This window comes from Diadema antillarum, unplaced genomic scaffold, assembly GCF_040938485.1.
Source record: "Diadema antillarum isolate AM-2024a unplaced genomic scaffold, OU_Dant_1.0 seq00000474_RagTag, whole genome shotgun sequence".
Taxonomy (NCBI): domain Eukaryota; kingdom Metazoa; phylum Echinodermata; class Echinoidea; order Diadematoida; family Diadematidae; genus Diadema; species Diadema antillarum.
In genome coordinates this window covers 83,587-100,272 of record NW_027271441.1, presented here as the reverse complement: position 1 = coordinate 100,272, position 16,686 = coordinate 83,587, and positions in this window count along the sequence as shown.

The window sequence follows — 16,686 nt, the reverse complement described above, 5'->3', positions numbered from 1 at the left end:
ATTATTTGGCATACAATGTATAATACATCTGCAGAAACCAGGGGCCCGTTGCATAAAGCTCCAACCGGATTTTTTTCCGGTTGAAATCACAAAATTCCGGTTGGAAGCTCCCAACCAGAGTTTTTATGCAACGGATTTTACATTCTTAGATTAGCAACCTTAAAAAATTCAGGTTGGGCAAATCCCAACCTGAATGTTCTAAGGTTGCTAAAAAAGTTTTATGCAACAGGACCCAGGAGAAACTAGAGCACGCACATAGAGATGTATACTAAGAACACTAGAGGGCGGACTCCGTAAAATCCCTGTGACCGATAGAAGGAGGCGTTCGCCATTTTGGTCCGGGCAAATTTCGACTAGCGACCGTACCGATAACGTGTAGCGCTACGGAGCATGCAGGGAGATCGACGACGGGATGCAACGGCAGTAGGCTGGCATCTATGCCAAGGTCTCCATCGGAGTTTGGAAATCGAAAAATGTTCTTAAATTCGCAAATTCTACTTAAAGTAGCATAGATCTATGTTGCAAAATGCCTGGTTCATGTGCTGCTTTTGGATGTAGAAACAGGAGAAAAGAAGGGGAGCGGAGTTTCCTTTCACAAGTAACTAAAATTACATTTATAGTGTGTGTTAAACAGATTGATTCAAGGCAAAAAAAAAGAAGGAAAAAGAAAAGAAAAGGTCTTGCAAAATTTGTCAGGGGCACTCCGCCCTCCCTCAGCTATTCTCGATCTATTGCTACTATAATATAGATAGCTAATACAGTACATAACTATATGCAAGGTCGGCGGAACGGGGGAGGGGGCATTTGCCCCATTTCAAGCAAAAAAAAAAAAAAAAAAACTCCCCTTTTTAAGTTAAAAAAGTGCTCATTTCTAAGTGCCCTATTTGGCCCTTGAGCCCCCCCCCCCCCCAAAAAAAAAAAAATCGTTCCTCCACCCTTTGCTATACCAGCAGTTAATTTCACTAAGATAGTGTGAGAAAAGCTCAGAATACGTAATATATGCCTGGTGACAGGACATATGCTCCGGCATTGATATCTTTCTGAAAGTAGAATTACCATCATGGGTCTGATTGGGCTTTTGGTTCTTGTAAGAAAGGCAGGGTGAGGATTAGGATTAGGGTCACCGTGGGTGTTATGATTTGGGTTAGGGTTTATGTAAGCTTCAACATTAGCATTTCGAGCTTGAACATCAATATGTCATGGAACCAATATGCCTACACGTACTTATAAAAATGATTTATTTCATTTCCACCACCACCAGAAAAAAAAAAGAAATACAATGAAACACTCGTATACACAGATAGGACTATAGAATGCAGTCCCCTCATACAGAAAAAAAAAAATATAACTGCAAAAAAAAAATACAAAAATTGACGCAGTATACTGTATCACAAGGGGCATCCGGCAGTCTAGAGACCAAGAGAACCCTTTGTATTGCATGGACCATGGTCGTGTTGGTCGGCTTGAAAGTATTACCTCGTTGAGAATAAAGTAATTTTTTTTTATTTTCATTTTCTTTACCACTCATAATAAGAGATTGCTAGCAACTTAAATTTTTGAGTTGTTTCCTTCTCTCATCTCCGACCCCCTCATCTTTTTGCTGAAAGGCAATACGTGTTTGAGCGCTTGTTGTATACGTGTTCACGTGTCCACCACTACTGCGCTGCCCGGACCGATGCTTGTTTTTGCCCGGACAAAGATGGCGCGCGGCCTCTTCATCTCGGCACACGAGCACTGCGTACGCGTCACACGCAGTCCGCGCTCTAGTATATTATTAGTATACATCTCTATAGCCGGGTTCACACGTACACCAATTAGCGGGATACAAATCTCGAGATTTGCATCGCGATCGTCATCCCGAGTTTTTTGCACGTGTGGACAGAAAAAACCCGAAAATTAGCGGGATAAGCATCGCGATGCTAATCCCAAGAAATCTTGCGCTGGTTCGTCAATTAGCGGGATAATTGGCCGCGCGCTGGTACGTGTGAACGGTCGGGATTACAATCTCGAGTTTTTACATCCCATCATGCAATGCGCACATCACAACAGCGAGGCCTCTGCGAAGAGGTCCTTCACCTCTTTGGAGCACAACAACAACAGCGCGCGAACCACACCACTGACGCGTAAAAGACAATAGACAAAGGTAAGTGCGCGCAAGCAGTGATAGAGAAGGGCGCTGTGTGACCCAGTTTGCAGGCTTTGTTGTTGTCTCTATCGGCAATTAGCGGGATAATTCGGTACGTGTGGACGCTCGCCAAATTAGCGGGATACCGATCGCGATCGCCATCCCGCTAATTTGGTACGTGTGGACGCTCGCCAAAAAACTCGGGATGAGCATCGCGATCGTCATCCCGCTAATTTGTACGTGTGAACCCGGCTTATGAGCACGCACCATCTTTGGCACGCACTAAAGTGCGCGCATGCAAACCTCAAATACGCGCAGCCTGAACTCCCAAGTTCATTGACCCTACCTGCCAAAATATAAAAAATCCTTCATAAATTCCCCCAATATTCTCGGATCACTACCAAAACTTAATCGTTTGTTACTTGTGTCATTCTTAACCTTTCCTGCAAGTTTCATCCCAATCCGTCAAACTACTTTTTGAGTTATTTTGCACACGGACAAACGAACGAACGAACCAACCAACCAACGGTAACGAAAACATAACCTCCTCCTTTGGCGGAGGTATCTGGACCCATAGCATAATAGCATGATTCATTGATTTATTCATTCATATATCTTCTCATCTATCTATCCATTCATTTTTCTTATTGTCCTAGAGGGTTTACTTATGTTTTTTTAAACCACTTTCCACAGGCAACCTGCAATGAATAAGTTACGGGAGTTACACAAATCAAGATATAAACACTCTGCAAAAAAAAAAGTAAACATTTTTCAAGTTTATATTTGTCATAGAATGTTTGCGTAAATGTTAATGCATTCTATACCATCTGAAAGGTAAATTGATTATCAACTCGATATGTCAAAGAAGGGAAACTTTAAGCATGAGTGAACACCTTTCTTTTTCTCGTCCAAGGCATAAAAAAAAATGCAGAAATGAACAAGTTGTCATTCATGCGTAAATGCTCTTCCATGTAACAATTAGAACAAAAGGCGCTTTGAACACAATAAAAACATGAATTTAGTTGCTAAAATAAACCGACAATCTCCATAATGTCTCTGAAGCCCCAAAGATCAATAAAGGTTAAAAACAATGGAGGAAAATAAAGAATTTGTCAAAACCAATTTGAAATGAAATGAGAAAAGAAGCAATGTTAACAAAAATGTAGGAATTTGAATTGCTTTCTCAAATCAGAAAAAAATGTAAATGATATCTGGTTCTTTAATTTGTCTCATGAATTCTTAAATTACTAAATTTAATGAATGACAAAAAGATATTCTGTATCTTTGTGCCCTTACTCCCTATGTGATTTGAAGTTTTGAGTCGAAAATCGTTATTTTTCTCCCTTTAGTTTCCCGCTTTGATTTTGTTTGAGGTTATAAAGAGATAAAGACAATAATAACTTATTTTTCTATTTCATTCACGTCTCTCATCGTGTTAAACTGGTCTTCAGTGACCTTTGTTATCTTGAATGGAATTTGTAAAAGAAAGACAATATGTATTTTTGTTTTAATTTTTACTTTTGTCCCTTGGAGGATAAAAACAGATGCGTTCACTTATGCGTGAAGTTTCCCTTTATATTGACCTACTTGCATTTTTATTTCTAATTTATTTATTTATTTCTAATCTTTTGTCAGGGTAGTCCATTCACCAATAAATAGTGGTCTTCCATGGAGCCCTGAATAATATTGATGAACATATATACATTACATAGCAAAACGTATATACAGAAGATGACATAATACAGTGTAGATACATACCAGCATACTGTACATTGCAAAGTAACATAAAAAGTACATGCCACAGCAAGAGTTCACCAGAATGCCGAAATAACAATTAAAAAACGCTATTATACAGGAGTGATAAAGCCCAGAATGAATTTCGTGTGTTACTTACAAATAGCAACTTTGCTTAAACAATCTCTTAAATGAATATATGGAAGAAGCTGATCTAACTGAATGATCTAGCCTGTTCCATTCAAGTACAGAGGATACGATTGGGCTGCACTTGTGACAATCAGAGCGAAATCTTGGCACACATAGATTTCCACTGTCTATTAGCCTTGTATGATGTTCATGTACATCACTAGGCTTAACTAAGTGCACCTGAAGGTACGAAGGTGCTAAGTTATGGACACATTTATATATCATCATAACGCGGCTGAAATCAAAACGTTTGTCTAGTGTCATCCATTTAAGACTTTTGAATAAATCAGCCGACGGTGTGTCATATGTTTTGTCCAAAATTATTCTTGCTGCCCTCTTTTGAATTTTTTCTAGCTTAGTTGTATGGTATTGAAATCTGTTTGACCAAACAACAGAACAGTAATCAAATTGTGGTAACACTAGTCTATTATAAAGTAATTTTAGGGATTGTTGGGGCAAAAAGGCCTTCGCTCTCTTTATCATGCAGACACTTTTTTGGGTACGTTTACATACATTTTCGATTTGTTTAGACCATTTCAGTTCTTCATCTATCAAAACACCTAAACATTTAGTGAACTGAACTCTTTTAATCCGACTACCATCTAATGAAATGCTGAAATTTTCAATTTTCCCGAGGTTAGCACGGGAGCCGATAATCATGACAGAAGTTTTGTCAGTGTTAAGGAAGAGCCGATTTTTCTTAATCCACCCCATTACTTTATTTAGTGCAACAGTTATCTTTTCTTCTAAAACTGTTGCGTCATTAGCACTGACAGTGAGGGTCGTATCGTCAGCGTACATATCTATAACACCTTCTGAAGTACACTCGGGTAGACTGTTGACATATATTGAAAATAAAAGGGGACCAAGAATTGACCCTTGAGGTACACCCAATTTAATAGTTGAAGGGTGGGACTTGGCTCCTTTGAATTGCGTCACTTGCTGTCTGTCACTTAAATAGGATTTAAACCAATCTACAGTCGTCTTACTACACCCTATACGCTTTAATTTATGTAAAAGTAGGTCATGATCTACGGTTCGGTGTAAAAATGGCAGAGGTAAAAATGGCAGAGGTAAAAATGGCAGGGGTAAAAATGGCAGAGGTAAAAATGGCAGAGGTAAAAATGGCAGGATAAAAAATGGCAGGGGTAAAAATGGCAGGGGTAAAAATGGCAGAGGTAAAAATGGCAGAGGTAAAAATGGCAGAGGTAAAAATGGCAGGGGTACAAATGGCAGAGGTAGAAATAGCAGAGGTAAAAATGGCAGAGGTAAAAATGGCAGAGGTAAAAATGGCAGAGGTAAAAATGGCAGAGGTAGAAATGGCAGAGGTAAAAATGGCAGAGGTAAAAATGGCAGGGGTAAAAATGGCAGAGGTAGAAATGGAAGAGGTAAAAATGGCAGAGGTAAAAACGGCAGAGGTAATAATGGCAGAGGTAAAAATGGTAGAAGTACAATGTCAGAAGTATAATGAGAGCGATTTCGTGAGATATAAACGTATGAAGAGGTTTTGAATGATAACCTAGCCAGAGCAAACTGTATTTATCGAATTTTCAAATCCAAATTGCAGGTTTGAAGAATATTGAATGAATTATGTTTTAAAGAGATTAGAGCACTCTCAGCATTCTGGGTTTGATTCAAGTGCAGTGGCGTAATCTGTCTGTGTGCAGAGAAATATTAAACCAGCTAAGAGCCTAGTAGTCCTGTGGGAAATTATTTTATTATTCAGTATTATTATTATTATTATTATTATTATTATTATCATTATTATTATTACTATTGTTATAATTGTTATTATTATTATTACCTATCATTATAAGGGGGTTCCAACAATGCTGCAAAGCCCTTAAACAGTTTAATCCTACGTTGTTTCGCCCAATGAAGTTATCACACACACACACACACACACACACACACACACACACCAACACGAACCCACTTTTGGTATAAACATATACGCAGATATATACATACTCGCACATACACACTCTTACACAAACGAATTCCGCTCACGTCCAGGCTAGTATATTGTCATTATTTTTCATTTCTTGAACTGTTTAGTGTAAAGAAGTGAAGGAGACATAGTCGAAGCAAACCGCTAATTTTTCACCTGTTCAATATTATTTTCTCACATTTAGGTCTCGTAGGAGCCTATCTATCTCACAAGGCCTGATCACGGCATAATGTAGAAGTAAAAATACCAAACGCAAAAAACAAACTACAGCAAATGTATCGGCAGACATAAGTAAGCTTTTGCAAAATATCTTATTACATTGTTCAAGTATCACATGGCGCAAAAACAAAAATCTCGAAATTTCTCCCGGTGGTAACGGAAACCAAATGGAAACAGTAAAAGATCCGTGCCAATAATATCATATTTCATACCTGCATGTCTGTTATCAAACAATTTTATTTTCAGAAGTTTGCACGCTTTTAAAAATACTTATTGATATAGCATAGGACCTACCAGATCTAAAGTGAGTTTGATATTTTACTGACAAGATACCTGTAGAGCTGTGTAGTGGTTAATATGTCCATTTTCAGGTGTACCGAGGCTCATCTTTTTACTGATATAATTGGATTGGATTGTTGACTGGCCGAGCGTTTTTCAAGTTACATGAGTGTCCCATATTTCTCTTCGTGTCCCATTTCTCCCCGGTCTCCCCCGTGCTTTATTTCAGGAGAAGAAGGCACGAAAAGCGCGTATTGCGAGAAAGGTGTCAGAAACATGAAGGAAAAAAATCTCTGTCACTTTTACCTCGTCCTCTCACATTTCAACGACTAAATTTTTATCAGTGGCATTTTTATCTCTAGCATTTTGACCACTGACATTTCGACCACTGACAACTTTACCTCTGACATTTTTACCACATAATTATTTACCTCTGCCATTTTTACCGCTGCCATTTTTACCTCTGCCGTTTTTACCTCTGCCATTTTTACCCCTGCCATTTTTACCTCTGCCATTTTTACCCTTGCCATTTTTACCTCTCCCATTTTTACCTCTGCCATTTTTACCTCTGCCATTTTTACCCCTGCCATTTTTACCCGTGCCATTTTTACCACTGCCATTTTTACCTCTGCCATTTTTATCTCTGCCATTTTTACCTCTGCCATTTTTACCTCTGCCATTTTTACCCCTGCCATTTTTACCCCTGCCATTTTTACCACTGCCATTTTTACCCCTGCCATTTTTACCTCTGCCATTTTTACCTCTGCCATTTTTACCCCTGCCATTTTTACCTCTGCCATTTTTACCCCTGCCATTTTTACCTCTGCCATTTTTACTTCTGCCATTTCTTCCTCTACCATTTTTACCTCTGCCATTTTTACCTGGCACCGGACCTACAGTGTCAAATGCCTTCCGAAGATCTATGAAGGCAACTCCAGAAATTTGATTATTATCTATATTCAAAGACCACTGATTCACAAGTTTTGCAAGAGCAGTTGATGTGGAATGAAATGGTCTAAAACCAGATTGATTAGGGTGTAGTAAATCATTCGCATTCATGAATTCGCTCAGTTGTTGATGTACGGCCCTTTCGATAATTTTACTCACTGTTGGTAAGATTGAGATGGGGCGGTAGTTATTCAACGAAGAAATATCTCCTGCTTTAAATATCGGTGCTACCCGAGCCTTTTTCCATTCACGTGGAACAACTCCCGTAGATAGGGATTTGTTGATAATATCGCAAAGAGATTCTGCAATAGCATTCTTTGTCATCTTTAAAAGTTTGCAGCCGATGTGATCTTCTCCGGTTGCTTTATCTATGCCAAGAAGCTCGATCTGTCTCAATACAAAATCTCTCGTTATACTTAAATTAAATTGAGGATGAGATGGAACAAAGCCTTTGTCCTCATCAAATATCATTTGCGAAGTATTCCTCTGCAGGTCTTTTGTAATTTTAGTAGCATTAGATATGAAAAAAATTGTTGAATGCTTCAGCAATACTTGCGTTGTCCGATACTTCTGCATCATCAACCTTTATGGTATTGGGAGAAATGGGTGATGATTTAGGCGTAAGTTCCCTCAAGCTCTTCCACATTTTCTTACTGTTGTTACGATTTTGTAAAATTTGGTCAGTGTTATACTGTTTTTTTCTTATTCTCATGAGATGAGTAACTTTGTTTTTTAGATATTTATAGGTATTCCAAAGATCATTACTATTGTTAGATTTAGCAGCTTTGAGAACTTTATCACGTTCCGTCATGAGCTTAACAATCTCATCAGATATCCATGGACATGCATGTTTTCTTATCCGCTTTTTGCGCAAAGGTATGTGCTTGTTGATAACATCATTGAAAAGAGTCAACCACATATCCCACGCATCATCAACGTCGTCTATATCTTTTATGACCTGCCGCGGAGCACTTCTCAAATCACTATAAAACTCCTCCTCATTAAGATTTTTGAATGAGCGAAATTCCGCACATTCAGATTTTTGATGGATCTTTGCACTGAAGTCCCGAATAGCATATACCAAATAATGATCGCTAATGCTAGTCTCAAATATTCCCCATTCACTGTAAAGTTCTTTGTCTGATACAAATATTAAATCAATTAAAGTAGAAGCAGTATTTGTAACTCTTGTGGCAGTATCAATTAACTGACTTAGTCCGTACATATTTGTATAAAACATAACTTTTTCGGCATTCACATCATATTGGTGTGGCATATAATTACAATTGAAATCACCTAATATAATACAACTCATATGTTCCGAGAGAGCAGAGTCCAAAGTCCTGTCTAATTCGTCAAAGAAATCGACGTGAGAATTCGGAGGTCTGTAAAATTCCCCTACAAGGATGGAAGGCTTATTTGGATAATGCAATTCAAACCAAAGGCATTCTAAAGTAGATGAATTCAAATCGTCCCTTATTTTATAGTTGAATCTTTTGGAAATATATACAGCCACACCGCCATGTCTTGTACGGTCTCTACGTAATAGGACATAATCATCGATATGCAATTCAGAATCATCAATCATGGAATCACAAAATGTCTCATTCAAACCAATGACATCAAGTGATGTATGTCTCAGAAGTAATCTAAGTTCATCAATTTTAGAAATTAAACTACGAATATTCAAATGGGCAAAGTTTACACCCCTCTTTCTGAGCGGAGGAATTGAACCATTCATCAAATTATTGATTTTACTTTTGATTAGTTCATGTGGTCGCTCCTGGAGAGCATTTTGTGCTTCGCCAGTGTTAACATTATCATTGCAATTCAAATTTTCGGTACAAACTTTCAAAGCACTGTTAGAAATTGGTTGTGATTTTGACTTCAATAAACGAGAACCCGCACAGTGTTCACCAAAGTTAGAGCGGGAGGTTAACAGCATGTTGCCGTCACGAGACGTAGATGCTCGTGCCACCCCTGTTGAGCTTTTGTCAGTGGAAGCCACGGGTGGGTGGGGGTCGATTTCAGCCGCCCTCGAGGTGGAATCATCCTGAAATTCGGTGTTGAGGATCCCACCACTTCAGCATACGATCTCTGTTGAGAAGATGGAGTGGGTTGCTCTCTGGGTCGCCTGATGAAATTTCGCATATTCGAAGCAAGAACAGCTTGCCCAGCCTTGTTGATGTGAACCCCATCTCGCCCAAGATGCCTATCACCGATGCTGCTGTTGTCAATGAAACCCCAGCTCCGTTCACGGGCAGCGGTATGCAGACGCTCATTCACCCCATCGACGAGGCGCCTCTGATGAGCTGATTCCCATCTACGATGCACGATACTAGATAAGGCAACTTCACATCCTTCATTTGAAATCCCGTCTGCTAAGGCTATGATGTCATCTGCGGTGGATGTACTTCCATTGCCATGCGAGGGGTGCGAAACGTTGTTTGACCCGATATGTAGAATGACGTCTCCTTTCGCCTTTACACCCTCGGTAACTTTCTTAGCGGAGATATCTGCCACCTTCGCACCCGGGTGTGGATGGCAGAACACTTTGCGTCTTCGGCTCAGAAGACGGCCGTCGATGTGCTTTATCATAGAGTCCCCTACGATGACAACATCTGGTAACTCAGTGACATGGCGTTGTCTATTGTCTTCCGGGCACTCACTTACCTGGCCGCTATTTGGTATTGACGCCGAGGTAGCAGCCTTGCATGGTTGAAAGCAAATTAAATTACCTTTAATATGGTATATAATTCATTGATTTTCATCAAAATCTTCTATGAAAAATATACTCGAAAGAGCGTTTGCTTTTTTTTTTTTTTTTTTGCAGAGTGTAAAATTGGAGAGTTAAGCAAACAATACACAATTGTACATACTGTGTGTGTGGGTGTGTGTTCAATTCAGTGCAATTAAATCTTTTGTTGTCTATATCAGGATACTGGCCAGGTCTACATGCTTTCTACAAAATATAAAATACATTACCTGATTACATACACAGAACAGAGACACATAATATCGCAGTTTACACACATAACCATGTTACTGAGGCTTGTCCAACGAACATATTGACTTATACTCAGTATATGACATCCATGCACTCCCAGTACAAAAGAGCATAATATACATGTACTTGTATTGTATGTTAAGACACAAATTGCATGTTAACTGGTAGCTAACAATTCAGTGCCTTCTCTCCTCTCTCTGTATATGTGTGTATTATATATATATATATATATATATATATATATATATATATATATATACATATACATATATATCTGTAACGTTGCATGTTCTCCATTTTCGTTTTACAGCTCAGCCGTCTCTAAATTTCCAATCATTCATTGTGTACCCACCCCTGCCTCCATCGCTGAACAAAATGTACAATTATTTTAGCCATTCTTTTCTTTACATTCTTGCATATAGGAACTCACATATTATAAACGTGATAAATATCACGTTTTGTTTCTCCGTCTGCATTGTAAACGCGCATCGGACTTTTGAAATGAGAAAACGGGACCACAAGAAATTATGAGCAATTTACAATTCCTGGATTTATCTTTCCGATCCAGTATCTTTATGTACATGAATGTTTCTCCCAATCATCTCCCATTTAACCCTAGCTCCCAGTTCACCACCCCCTCCCTACCCTCACTCTTCATCGCCGTGCCTCTTTCTGCTGATACAGCATGTAAAGATTGTCCACCACTTTCGTGAAGATTTCTTCTCTTTCTTGGTGAGGTTCGGTAGCATGACGTTTTCTTGTGAGGTTTCCCGTGTCATGCTCTCTTCCATATTTCCTTTAAACTCTGCTGTGATGCTCTCCTCATACAGAACTTGTCCTTTGGCATTTCTTTCCACTTGTCTTTCAGCAGCAGACTTTCCGGTTTTCTCCTTCACCTCCCCCAGCCCAGAGGTCTCAGCGTCCCTTTCCTCAAACCCATTATTGTTCTCAAACACTTCCCCGCTTTCGTACTCGTCCAAAATTGCACTAACTTGTGTAGCCACTCCTTCTGCCACAGGTCTTGGCTTCTTTGCTTCACCAATACAAGTCTTCCCTTCCTGAGCCTTCTCCGGCTCTCTCACTTTCTCGTTTTCTTGTTGGTCTTCCTGATTTATCTCTCGCAACCCCTGCTGCCTCTTCTCCTTGTATCCTTCCTGTATCTCCACCAGCACCAGTGATGCCAGTCTTTCCTTCTCATCCTTGGATACTACTTCGTCGTGCTCCTCTGCCTCGTCATTCTCCTTTCTATCCTCTTGCTTCTCCTCATCCTTTCCAGCCATCTCACCCTTTGCATACTCATCCTGTCCGTCCGTCTGTGGCTCTGTCTTCTCCGGCGGCTCGTCCCGTTCTTGCATATTGTTCTCTCTTTTCTCCTGCTCCTCCTCATGTTTAGTTTTCGCATCAATTTTCTGCTGCTGCCCCTCCTCCTCCTCCTCCTCCTTCTCAATCTCGATCTGATTCTTGATCTCCTCGTAACTGTATAACTCTGCTTCCCCCTCAGTCTCCCTGTCCTCCATCTGCCTCAACGCCTCCTCCTCCTCCTCCTCCTCTTCGAGCGGCTCATTCTCCTCTAGCCAGCACTCCTCTTCCTCACCAGCTATCTGATTCGTCTCCTCCTGCTCCCGATACTCTGCTCCCCTCGTCATTTCCTCGTTTATTTCTTCGACGAGCCTATCCCCATCCTTCTCCTCCCCAATCTGTTCATTCTCCTCTTGCCAGCACCCCTCGCCTTCCTCCCTCGCCTCGCCTTCCTGCTTCTCTTCATCCTGTTCAGTTTCCAAACCAATTTTCTTTTGCCTCCTCTTCTCCTCCTCCTCCTCCTCAACCTCAATCTGGTTCTTGATGTCCTCATGCCAGTACTCTGCTTTCCCCTCGATCTCCCTGTCCTCCATCTGTCTCAACGCCTCCTCCTCCTCCTGCTCTCCAAGCTGCTCATTCTCCTCTAGCCAGCACTCCTCTTCCTCACCAGCTATCTGCTTCGTCTCCTCCTCCTCCCGATACTCTGCTCCCCTCGTCATTTCCTTGTTTTCTTCCACAAGCCTATCCTCATCCTCCTCCTCCCCAATCTGCTCTTGCCAGCACTCCTCGTCTTCCCCCTCCGTCATCTGCGCCGTCTCCTTTTTCTCCTCCTCCTCCTCCTCCTCCAGCTCCGCATTCTCATCGTCTTCCTCCCCCAACGTATGCGTAGTTTCCGCCTCCTCCGTAGGTTCTTGTCGATATATCGCAGCCACTGGTTCAAGGCTGTCTGAAGGTTCCTCATTTCCAACATTCTTTTGACTCTCCTCATCCGTCTCTTCCTCCTCTTCTGCGCACTCTCTCCTCGTCTGAGCCGTGATGTCCTCCAATGACGCCATTTTGGGTTTCTCTTCGGTGTGTTCTCTCTCCACAACCACGTTTCCCCCTTCCTCGTCGTCAGCTTTCTCTGAGATGTCAGCTAGTGCTTCTCCTTCCCCAACTTCCCTTTCCGCAATCTCTTCCTCAGATGTCTGTCTCTGCACCTTCCACTTTTCCTCCGCCGTCTCGCAGGATCTCACGACTTCGCCGGTGTTGCTGATGTAATCATCCGGCATGATGTCTGGGATATCTCTCAGAAAGACGAATTCGATGAATTCGTTCATTGCCTTCAGATATTCCTTGAAAGCGGGAATGACCCGAGTGGCTAAGGATGGAAGGAATTGTATATTATACGTATAAATACTGATAGGTGATTGGCCATAATGAATCATGTGACTTATGCAGCGAGGATCGACATCGTTACATTGTGAGCAGTGAAGTCACGTAAGGCAAAACAGTCTGTACATGTCACTCTGTATACATGTATCAATTTTAAGAATTTAATTGGCTGCCAAGGGGCTAGATTGAAATGATGTGCATTTTCTAAAACCATAGTATAACACATGTTTTGTGGACTTTGGCTGTTTATGTGTGTTCTCAGGCTGCTAAAACTGATAATGTAAGCCAAATAGAATGATACAAAGAACATAGAAATTAACATTAACATTTTTCTGGAATGCACGGGGCAAAACTTATGCCACCCCTATGTGGCTCGCCTTACCTAAGGCGTAAGGTAAAACGGCCCATGGTAAGAAAGAACTTATGTTGGATTTCATTCAAATAGTTAAACATTTTGTCTGTTTAAATGAACGTGAGTGCGTAGCAATATGCGGAACATAACATAAACACCAAAGAACAATTTTAAAATACCTCTAGATTAAGAATGACGAGCCTCCAAAGTTAAAGGGATAGTGAAATATTGGTTGAGGTGAGGATTCAGTCTTTAACTTTTTGCTCGATGTTTTCTAAACGATTGTATGAAATGTTAAGATGCATACAATTCTATGAGAATTCAAAGTTCAATAGATGAAAATCCAATTTGAAATGACTGAGATATCCAAAAAAAAAAAAGGAAAACAAAGCGATCCTAATAAAAGGTGGGTCCCACCGTTAATTATTAGGATTGCTTTGTTTTGGATATCTCAGTCATTTCAAAACCAATTTTCATTAAAAACGTTTTGAATTCCTCCTAGAATTATATGCTCATTCATATCTCATAAGAGGTTTCTCATTATTTTAAAAAAAATGAAAAAAAAAAATCATCATCAAAAATCGCTGGATAAGCCTGTAGCCCCATCTCAACCGAAACTGTATCATTCCCTTGATCTAGGGGGCCGAACTTTCCCAACTTTCCCCTAGCAGAAGTCGTCGCCAAGACGCGGAACTACGGCAGAATGACATTAAAATCAATACCAGTCCTGCCAAGCTATATTTGCAAACTTTATCTTACGGAAAATAATTGACAATGCTCTAGATAAATATAATGGAGAACTTACGTTCGTCGCTCATGGTCGATTGATAGAATTTCAACCGTCGATTCGATGCAAGCCAGAAAAAAATCGCTCAAAGTCAACGTGTGACAATAGTCAAGCGTCAAGAGCTCAAGCATACAGCCTAAAATAGGTAACAACCTATATGTGAACATCGTATTTATAGGCAGGTGCCGTTTATGTTGCCATAGCTATGCACTGTATATTTGCGCATGCGTGAGAGTGATGCAACAATGCTGTTACGAGTCTACATTCAATAAGCACCCGCGCAACATCAGCGCAATGACGCGCATATTGCAAATTGGATGATAGAGTGTACTTCTTCTTCTTCTTCTTCTGATTAAGTCTGCCTCCTTCAATAGACTGAAGATTCTTGCAGACTGGTGCTATTTACATTATAATACAATTTATTTACAGATATTTACAAGCACATAGAAAATTTGACGAAAATACTAGCCACTGTGATCAACCGTTAGACGGTTTCGAAATGATCCCACAGATGGCGCTGAAACAATTTCTGACGACAGGGAATTCCAGTTCCTTACAGTTCTTGGGAAGAACGAATGGCGATGCGATTCAGTTCTCGAATATGGTACCTGATAGGAGTGTGGTTGCGAGGCTCTCGTTAACTGAGTAGCCTGTTTGATGATATAGTCCTGTGCTGAAAGAGGAGTGAGATTATTGTGTATTTTGTACATCATAATTAGCCTGTCATTTTCTCTGCGCTGTTCCAGAGTGGTCCAATTAAGTTCTTGTAGCATTTTGGTGACACTCGAGGTGTTATGGTAGCGATTTAAAGTGAATCGCGCAGCTCTTCTCTGGACCATTTCCACTTGGTGGATTAGGTTCTTGGTAGATGGGTCCCAAACTGTGGAAGCATACTCAACAATTGGTCGAACCAACGTTTTGTAAGCTGTGGCTTTAACATCAGAAGATTTTATACTTTAGTATTACGTTGGTCGCCAGTACGAGTAGGCTATAAGCATTCCATACCGTTCGCTCTTTCTTTTTCTACCGCGGGAGTTCAATTCACAATTTGTAATTGATCAAACTACCTAGAAAGCTAATACAACACTTCGGACAGGTATACGCATGCGCAAATATCTCAATCTACCTATCCACAGATTGCTTTGCGTTTAAGCCATTTATCAGCGAGGAGTAAACAATGTGATGGCAAGGAATGACAAAGGACAATAAAGGTCACTTCGACAAGTTGACAGAATGTGTCATAATGTCATGTGAATAAATGATACACAAATTATGATTCTGAATAGATGGTAATTGTTCTTTGTTGTTGCTATTATTATCATTATCATTGTTATTATTATCATCATCTCTTGATTTGACAAGGTTGGACATGAACGGCTTTTACGTAAACTGGACTACTATACGGTATAAGGGAGAAAATCTGAAATGGATTCAAAGTTTTCTCAATGGAAGAAGTCAGTGGGTCGTTTTGGATTAAAAAGTAACAGATTTAATGACCATATTTCAATACTCGTGATGAGGATTAACTTCACCACAAAGAGTTATGTAGAAATACTGCCTTCTCACAATGGATTTTCCTCTTCTTCATTGTTTCCTACGGGAAGAAAACAGATGAGAGGAACTAAACGGTAACTTGTAGCGACTCGTTTATTGGCTATTACCCATTGGCATGTAACCACCCCCGCGAGGTAATTAAGCCAGTTAATGGACTTAAAAAAAAAAATGATAATGATAGTAGTAAAGAACAACTGAGCGTTTTGTCAGGGAGGGTGTGGAAGGGGGTTTCCCCCTCCCACATGATGGAGTTTTTGCATTTTTAAAAGTGCACACTTTCGGGGAAATAGTGTGTTGTGTTTGAAAAATTGTCAATCAAAAAAAAAAAAAAAAAAATATATATATATATATATATATGTATATGTATATATCATGTTCAATCCAAATAAGAAATCTGAATATTCAGGGAGCGTGAATGGCTAAATTTTCCGCTCGTGAGTTTTTTTTCACTAGGCCTATAGTGTATAAGTCTTTTGCGATGTTCAGAAGGGGAGGGTGTGGGAGGGGGTCACGACGGAGCTTTTGCATATATAGAGCTCAAATTCAACGATCTGGAGCATATTTGGGGGGAATATATCAGAAATTTTTCAATGAAAAGCTTGAGAAATAACTATTGACGCCATTCAGACATGAATGACTAGATCAAATTTCTGCGTTTGCGTCTTTTCGACTGTGTAAAATATAGGTTATGGCGGTAGAACTAGCGGGGGGGGGGGAGGGTGTGGGAAGAAGCCCCCCCCCCTTCTCGAGGGAGTATTTGAATTTTTAGATTGAAATTTGGTGTTCTAGTGCACTCTTTTGGTGGAATTTTCAGGAAACGTTTCAATCAAAACAGTAAGAAAAATAAATATTTAGTGACTATGGTAAC